We start from the raw sequence: 7,831 nt of genomic DNA, 5'->3' as shown, positions 1-7,831 counted from the left end.
ATTCCCAAAAATTTTAGACTGTCATGACTACTGAAAATCATCTCCTTAATTCATCACTGATGTGTCAACTTGGCAACTCTCTCAACATCTGCTGCTGCTGAAGCAGATTTTTATTTGAATAATTTTGACTATCTTCGAAATAGTAAATGTTGAAAATCAAATCGAAAGTCGCCAAAAACTTATAAGAACGTCGTGTTGCTTGATCGAAAAATATCGAACAAATTACGAAATCTCTTGTTTAGTTACTATCACTACCGCTGGTCGACTAATGTCCGGTTCGAAAATCGTGCTTTAAATATATCGATTTGTAAGCAAAACGAACCGTTTTCTAAATATAGGAAACGGATTTAAATTATTAATTTAAAACAATTTTAACAGTATTTTACAATGCGCGGGGCTAAAACTTTATTTATTCATATATTATAGATCGATGCATTTCCTTTTAAATGTATGACTTTTATGTTATTATTTATAATTAATTTATATTAAAAGTACAAACGATGTAACCAAATTTTAGTACTAAGGTAAAAATTTAGGCGTGTAATTTCAAAATATTAAATAGAATTTAGAACACCTAAAAGAATCTCATCAATGGAGGTTAATTTGACGACAGATCTAGTGTAATGGTGCGTGTGCACCGACGGTCGCGGGTTCGATTCCCGCTCGGAGTGGATATTTGTGTTTATACAAATATTTATTTCTGATCTGATTGTTAATCCTTGTCGGTCTCCCCACCGTGCCTCGGAGAGCACGTTAAGCTATCGGTGCCAGTTGTTATCATGTACACCTGATAGCGATCGTTACTCAGCGCGGTGTATTAAGCTCTGATCTTTCCCCTACATGGGGAAAGGGGCCTATGGCCAGCCTTGTAAAATATGAATCGAATTACATGAAAGCTTGAAAATTCTTGAAGTAATTTTTTAATATATTCTCTAAAATTAGTCATTTTTAAACAAAACTCCTTGGTTAAAAAATGGGCTCTCACGTGACGGTGGGCAGATGTGAAACGTTTGATAAACACTTATTTTATTTATGTGCAGAAAATTTTAATTCAAAATTTTCTTTAAAATCACAACAACTCAATTGTTATATAGTATAGTAGCGTGGCGATGGGTCGCCACGGCTTGTATCGCCACGCCAACACTCAGGGTAACGCCTATAGATGTTTGACATCAAAAATCGATAATAATGTGTTCTCGATAGGTGCAGGAGAGACGAGACGTTGATAAAGGAACAGTTAAAGATATGGAATGATTTCTTAAGAGGTCAGTTTAATCTATTTCATATGAAAAATCATTGATTTGTTAAAAATAAATTTATTTCAAATCTTCGATCGAAGTCTCAATATGAGGGTCATTAAAAATTGTCTTTTTTCACCATTTCTAAACAAAAGAGGGTTCTCTGTTTATCGAAATGTAAATCTTGTTTTAAATGTATTTTTTATGTATGTTAACTCGTATAAGAAATTATAACTTTACTGGGTGTACCCATTTTGGTGATTCTTTTTTTGACCGAAAGTTGGTCCTTGGTGAGTGGTTCCATTTAAATTTTGATCGATTTTTCCGTTATCCTTTAATCATATCATCCCAACCATAGTCAAATAGATCCAATTTTTATGAAAATCGGATTGGAGCATTTATAGAAGTGTAATTATTACATCAACAATTAAAAAAATATATCTCATTTATATTTCGTTAAATATGTCAAAAGGTAATTAAGTATGCGAAACAACAGAAAAACAGCTAGCCGGGCTTAAAACTCGTTTTTCATACCGTGACACATACAGATTCACACACAACATCCATATACAAGACAAAGATTATTATCTTTGTAATATATAACAGATTTTTAGTTTTGTAACCGTTCCAAAAATGGAACACTAGGTTTATACATACATATTTGATACTATTATTGGCTATGGATTTCGTTTGGAAGTAAAACTATTTTATTCACAATTTTTATCTATTGTATTAGTAAAAAAAAATAGATAAACTTACGGTAAGATATGTAATTTACAGTATGGAAAAAAATTGGAAAATTTGCTATGTAATGCTACATTACATTTGATACACTTCAATGTTGTATTTTTATTTCATAAACGTTTGTTTATTTTGTTTGTCAATTAGATTTCCTTTACCATCCAATCTAATATCTTCGGCCACACGTTCTATTACTGCTAGTCAAGATCTAGGATTTGACATGGTTGAAGTATTAGGGGCTGAATCTTTCATCAGAAAGTATGTAGAAACAATATCTTTCGTAAATGATATAAGATCATGTGGCGTACTTGATGAGGCGCAGATATTTTGCAAAGTTGGAAAGCATTATTGCAACATTTAGTGGACACTTGAGCAACTGCCAGTACCATCTTTTCAGACGAACCGCGATTCTATAACAACCAACATTTTTGATCAAGTCGGTCCACGCCCCCTATATGTTTGTTGTAGTTTACAAAGCACGGGGTTGGTCAACGTCTTCTTTTTTCTTTGTCGCAGTAGCGTTCCACTTTACTTATAGGTTCTACACCACATTGAGTCGAGGCCACTGTGACAATGTTATTGTCATTATATCTCAAAAGAGTGATATTTTTTTAAATATAAAGTTATGTTCACAGGTTTATAATGCCCCTGCTTTTGTTATTCCGATTTTTAGTTTTGTTAGTGATCGTTTACTTGGTACACTACCGTAGCTTACATTAAGAGAACTAATTATATCTTTAGTATCCCTAATGCAGACGTGAGTCCACCGACCAAAATTATGCTAACACAAGACTAACAATTACGCTGCACAAGAGTGATATTAGATAATGTCAGTGCATTGGTGATGAGATCCGGTACTTGTTTTCTTCATTTCTCTTTGATCCTTGAGAGATGCCTTCTCAGTTCGATTAGCTCGTATAGTTCCCGTTCCGTAGAAACCCATTTTTTTGTAACTCGTCAAGCAGTGAAAAGCTGTAACTTGTGGCAATTTTGAGATTACATGCAGAACCACTGAGGCACCAACACTGATTCAGGATGGGTATTTCCGGTACTAGCCCCTGATAAAGCACACCATGTATCAAAATAGACCAGCCGCGTACAAATGGATCAATTTTTGTAATCGAATGAGCTTACCATGGATGTGCTGCTTGGTTCCATGTTTACCATAATATGGAATTCGTCGATGGTCGAGTTTATATCGCCAGAATATTTTATCCACCTAGCATTGAGCAGGTTCCATAAAGGGCGCACTTTAGCAGACTTAGTATTACGGTCAAGATTATTATTATCGGTAACATGAAAATAACGCCACAACTCTTCAAACCGATTTCTTGACATAAGAGCGGCAACTGTTAGAAAACTGCAGTCAACTTTTTGTTCCCAATACATTCTGTGTATCGATACACTGTTATATCCAGACAATAATAATATACCAATAAAATGTTATATATCCATATATATTTTTATATATATTTTTGGATTCCAGTTTTCTCGGTTTCTGAACGGAGTAATTCAAACACCTCTTCATCATAAAAAAGTTCGAAAAACTGAATGGGATTTTGAAGGTTTTCTAAGTAATTAATTTTTTAATTCACATTGCCCTTGTCCAGTCTTTTCTGGAATATCTAAAACCCTCCACATCCTTGTGACTACAACGCGTCTTCTTTTTGGCGGTGACTGTGTCACTGACGACGAGGAGCTGGGCTGTGGAGATTGCGGCCATGACGATGTATTGGGTCCCGACCCCTGGTGACCCGAAGTTCAGCTTCTGCTAGTAACTGATGTCTTGACAAATTTTATTTATGCTTACAAGCTTCGTCACTACTGTCTTCTTCGCTATGTTGCCAATTATCAGGAGGTGTGATGAAAGTATCAGCTGAAAACACATCGTCATCTTCTAAATGCGAGATTATTTAATCGACTCTCAATCTGAAATAAAATAAAATCACAATTTGGAGGCAATATTGTTAAAATATGAATTTCAATGTATAAAAATTGCATGTGCGTATGTTCCTACTGCTCAAATATAGGAACGGTACATTATCATCACACTTATACACACACTACACAAATAACGACTTTTATTTGTTAAAACTTATTATGGACACGATATAACATGTGTACAAACTATAAATTCTCTATATACGTGTATACTGTAAAACATAATTACTTACTTTTTTCTGTTCGCCATAATTTTCACTAAAACTTCCAAACGAAGTGAAATGACATTAATTCAACTGACAGCTAGTATTATTAGTAATAGCAACAAAAAATATTAATTTAAAGATGTGTTCAAAAATTCCAATAAAAAATAAAAAATTAACCGTTTTAAAAATGGAACACTGGGATAATAAGAGATAAACATGTATTTAATTGATTATTTTTTCGACAACTCATTTTATCATTTTTAAATAATTTTATCGTTAAAGTCATTACACCCAGTAAAAAGTTATGAGGTAACACACAAAAAAAATACAGTCTAATTGAGAACCTTCTTTTTTAAAGTTAGTTAAATATAACAAATAATTATATGATAAATAATATTTGAAATTTAACGCCTAAATTTAATATTATTAAAAATTATTTTTCATTTTTATGGCTTTTCTGAAATATAAATTTATATGAGTTGAACTGTTAATTTTGAAAGAAATTAACAAGTTTGAAAAGAAATATGAAAATGTGAAGCCAAGTTGTTTTTACTGCAAAGTTTGTAGTTTTGATATTCATAACTAGTTTTTTAATCTTTAGGGCCTGTTTCACCATTTGTGGATAACGCTATTTGACGGATGATGATATCCACAGATGTTTTTTTTATGTATAATTCTTTTTTACCATCGAATTTCACTGTATTTATGAGATACTAGCTGTGCCCGCGACCTCGTCCACGTGGAATTTAACAAAAAAATTATTGTTCAGTTCGCAGAGCTATAAAATAAATAAATTTCTAAAATAAAATAAATCTTAGTTACTCCTTATTACACCAGGTTCAGCCGTTTCAGAGATTAGCCGGAACAAACAAACATACAGAGTGATAGATAAAAATTGTAAAAAATGTTATTTTGCTATAATTACCGTGTGAACATCCGTATGAATTTAGTTAAAAACGGTTATTTTAATATTACAAACAGACACTGCAATTTTATTTATTTGTATAGATTTCTATTCGCAAAAAATGAATCTAAAAGTTGTAGTTTATTATTTGAGGTAAAACAAATCCTGATGACTTCTACCTCCTGCTGATAAAATTTAATCGTAACTTATTTGCAGGATAAACTATCCACAAGTGGTGAAACAGGCCCTTAGAATATTTATATTTTGTGTAATAAAACAAGAATGCAATAATTTTTTAATTCGACCAACGATGACTATCGTAGTTGATAATGTTTAATTCAAATTGGAATGTATTTAGTAGAATATAAAATTATAATAAAAAAATAAATAAAGTCAGCGAGTACTTTATTTTTTTTTTTTTTTATTATAACCTGCCGAACTTCATTTTTTTTTGTTGTTAATATGTATTTTTTAACCTTTTTAAAATATATTTGTGTAATAACATTTGAAGGAGCACAGCTATTCAATAACCTAAGATTATGTAAAGGTCGCAGACTCGATCACTATTTTCAAACGGAGACTTAAACTAAACATCACATCAAATGACATAGTTCGACTACGAATATTTTTTATCGTTGGTTTTTTTTTCTTTTTTCTCCTTTTAACTTCTCTCAAGCGTTGGTTGCACGATTCACAAAATCACTGACCACGTCTGCCACCTACAAACTAGAATCTAACTAAATCTGTTACGTAAATGTTGTTGTTTCTCATGCAAATACTGTATGGTTATAAATGAGAAAATAAAGATCTTTAACTTTAATACAAAACTTTGTCCTGCCAGTGATAAAGAAAATTGAGTTCGATTGTTCAATTGAGTGCAGTGGCAATGTTATGCGCGTTTATAGATTTCAGCGATTCACTTTTATTTATATAGATTAATTATTTATTTAACTACAATGAACAAACAAGCAATATCTTAAGATTTTAACGAAATTATTGAAATTTGTATTAAAAATAATTTTAGGGTTACCATCTAAAAAGATAAAATATAGAATGAACTTTAAATTTTTTTGATGAATTTAAAATTATATTTATATCAATCACAATTTCAATCAGCCTGTTATATCTTACTGCTGGCCATAGGCTTTTTTCTCCATGTAGAAATATTGAAGCTTAACACGTTTAACGCCATGGGGGACACCAGCTGGGCCTCTTGTTTCGTCCATGGAGCCAGTTTAAAAGTCCTTATTTATAAAATGTATATGATAAGTTTTTATTGCATTACCTTATTCATACTTAAAGATCTTACTTATTTTTCCTTACACAATATGACATATTCTTCTAAGTCATATTTTTTAAGTTGACTCTGGCTTCCGTTCATGTGCTGTCCCCCGCGACAACAACGGATAAAATTGTACGTCGACTACACGGTGTCGTCCCCCATGGCCCAAACATAAAAACTAAAAAAAAAAATTAGCCGGCGTTTAATGTATTCATCCACCACGCTTCTCCACTTCGGGTTGGCGTTATTGAGTTATATTCAAGCTTAAGTAATAATATATAAAGATCTGTATACGGTAATAATTAAATATCGTTTATTGTAATAACAAATAATACTATGAAAATGACTGTCTTTATAATTATATGCAGCGTAAAAATTTAATTTAGAAATGTAATATCTTGTATATGTTATCTTTGTTCTGACCTTTAAAATTTTGTTACTATTACTAAGGGCCTGTTTCACCGGTTGTGGATAACGCTATTTGACGGATAAAAGTATCCAACAGATAAAACTTTTTGATATATTATTCGCTTTTAATATCGAATCTTAATAGAATTCTTCTGTGTGATTCTTGAAAGTTGTGGTTGATTAATTGAGAAGTAACAGATCCTAAGGGCCCATTCTACCTGCTTCTGTAAAAGTTTATTCGTAACTTATCTGCAGGATATGATACATCTACAATCAAAACAGGCTCTAAGAGCACATATTTAAAGCATAATTTTATTTCAAATGTGATATATTTTGTTTCGTACTACAATAAATTTTACCAATGAAATTACCATAGATTGTATTTATTATTTTGAGTATATCGGGAGATAATTTTCAAGATCTAGTCATTTCCACTTTTCCAATAAAAAGACAAGGGATGGGTTCAAAACTGTAAAATTCATAGCATATTATGGCTCTCCCCGATTAAAAAAAGGTAGAAAATAAATTATAAATTCAAAAAATTGAATTTTGGATATGACTGACTGAAAATCACATCCTGATTTTTTTTTAATTTAAGTTAGAGGCTAAAGCAATAATTGTACCTTAAAACGAGTCATATAAATGAGTATTTACTGTCCGATGTTATTCTTTAATAATTTATTTGTTATATTATAATTTGAAGTATTATTTTTTTACCAAAAAAAGTTTGTTTTGCACAAATAATTGTGATTACGTATGGCACTGTGTTCGTGTGTCTGAGTGTTGATGGTTTGTATTAATTTATTTCATTAAATGTTATTATAGTAATAAAGGGTTTTTTAATTATATTTTCCTAATATTTTCTGAAGTTTATTGAATAAAAGTTATGATTTTTTTTATAAGTGTTCGCACCGGAACAAAGGCTATTGTATTGGAATCCGGTTTTTTTTTAAACTGCATAATGATATAACCGTAAAGAAGTTAGAGAAGTGACGTTTCACTGTCTCACTGACATGTCATACAATATAGGTTCGCAAAAAAAGTGAAATTGTGGCTTGTTACAAAGAATGTATTGTGTCTTTGTTATAATGAATTAAACTGCTTTACTTAA

At 31.3% G+C, this 7,831-nt stretch overlaps 1 long non-coding RNA gene across 1 annotated transcript; it reads left to right on the top strand.

The window, feature by feature from the left end:
* The first annotated feature begins 5,453 nt into the window (after positions 1 to 5,453).
* On the top strand, positions 5,454 to 7,552 carry LOC123666806. The gene is made up of 2 exons (XR_006745346.1): positions 5,454 to 6,776; positions 6,808 to 7,552. It is a non-coding gene; the product is annotated as an uncharacterized LOC123666806 (long non-coding RNA).
* The last annotated feature ends 279 nt before the right edge of the window (positions 7,553 to 7,831 follow it).

This window comes from Melitaea cinxia, chromosome 27, assembly GCF_905220565.1.
Source record: "Melitaea cinxia chromosome 27, ilMelCinx1.1, whole genome shotgun sequence".
Classification (NCBI taxonomy): Eukaryota; Metazoa; Arthropoda; class Insecta; order Lepidoptera; family Nymphalidae; genus Melitaea; species Melitaea cinxia.
Note: the sequence above shows the minus strand (reverse complement) of the source record. Positions and strands in the feature narration are given on the sequence as shown.